At 50.1% G+C, this 901-nt stretch overlaps 1 protein-coding gene across 11 annotated transcripts in view; it reads right to left on the reverse strand.

Annotated features, from left to right (window-relative positions):
* Positions 1-483, reverse strand: part of grik5 (glutamate receptor, ionotropic, kainate 5) — a 51,085-nt gene extending 50,602 nt beyond the window's left edge. For all 11 annotated transcript variants that reach the window (XR_003051435.1, XR_001760951.1, XR_003051433.1 and 8 more), the window contains exon 1: positions 88-483. The gene's annotated coding sequence lies outside the window, so the exon portion shown is untranslated. The remainder of the gene's footprint in view (positions 1-87) is intronic.
* Between the last annotated feature and the right edge of the window lie 418 nt (positions 484-901).

Below are 901 nucleotides of genomic sequence, written 5' to 3' on the forward strand. Positions count from 1 at the left end.
GAGGGTAGACAGACACACACGCACAAAGAGAGAGAGAGAGAGAGAGAGAGAGAGAGAGAGAGAGGGGGTAAACAGAGTTGTACTTACAGAATCAATCCGATGGTATGACTAGTCCTCTGCCATGGTCCAGTGGTGAAGATTCAGTCTAGGACCTGGGGTCTGGGACCAAGGTTTCTGCTCTTCACAGCAGGAAGAGAGTCTGTGACAGAGCCAGGGGTCACAGGTCACAGGTCACAGGTCGGCGCAGGACATCTACAGAATTCCGGTTTTTTGGTTTAGATGGAAAAATAATCCTCTTTAAATGAGTCTGTAGATAAAGGTGGGGGGGGGGGTCTGAGGGGTCAGTGGTTCAGGGACAGTGGTCAGTGTTTGTCTGTGGTTGTCTGTGGTTCCTTCCACAGTCTGGATGAGTCCATCACATGAAGGCTCCTATGATGCAGTCTTTTTTTCCTCCCTCTCTCTCCCCCCTCCCTCCCTCCCTCCCTGTGTCTGTCTGTCTGTCTGTCTGTTGTTTTTCAGGACTGTGCTGGGCTCATGAACACAGGCAGCAGCAGAAAAACCAATCGCCTCACCAGACGAGGAGAAAACATTAAGGAGTAAATGACAAGCAGATGCAGGGGAGGATTTTCAACACCTGCTCTCTCTCTCTCTCTCTCTCTCTCTCCCTCTATCCAACTTCTATTTCCTTTCTAGTAACAGCCTCCTCCCTCGATGTCTGAGGTGGATGCAGAGGAAGTTAGATCTCCAGGACGCTGCTCTTCTTCTTCTCTTTCTGTTTCACTGTAGTGAACGACACTGAACTGTGAGGCGTCTGCTATTGGACTGACTGACTGACTGACTGTCTGTCTGTCTGACTGACTGTCTGTCTGTCTGACTGACTGTCTGTCTGTCTGACTGACTG

The sequence above is a fragment of the Cynoglossus semilaevis genome, chromosome 13, assembly GCF_000523025.1.
Source record: "Cynoglossus semilaevis isolate Cse_v1.0 chromosome 13, Cse_v1.0, whole genome shotgun sequence".
Classification (NCBI taxonomy): Eukaryota; Metazoa; Chordata; class Actinopteri; order Pleuronectiformes; family Cynoglossidae; genus Cynoglossus; species Cynoglossus semilaevis.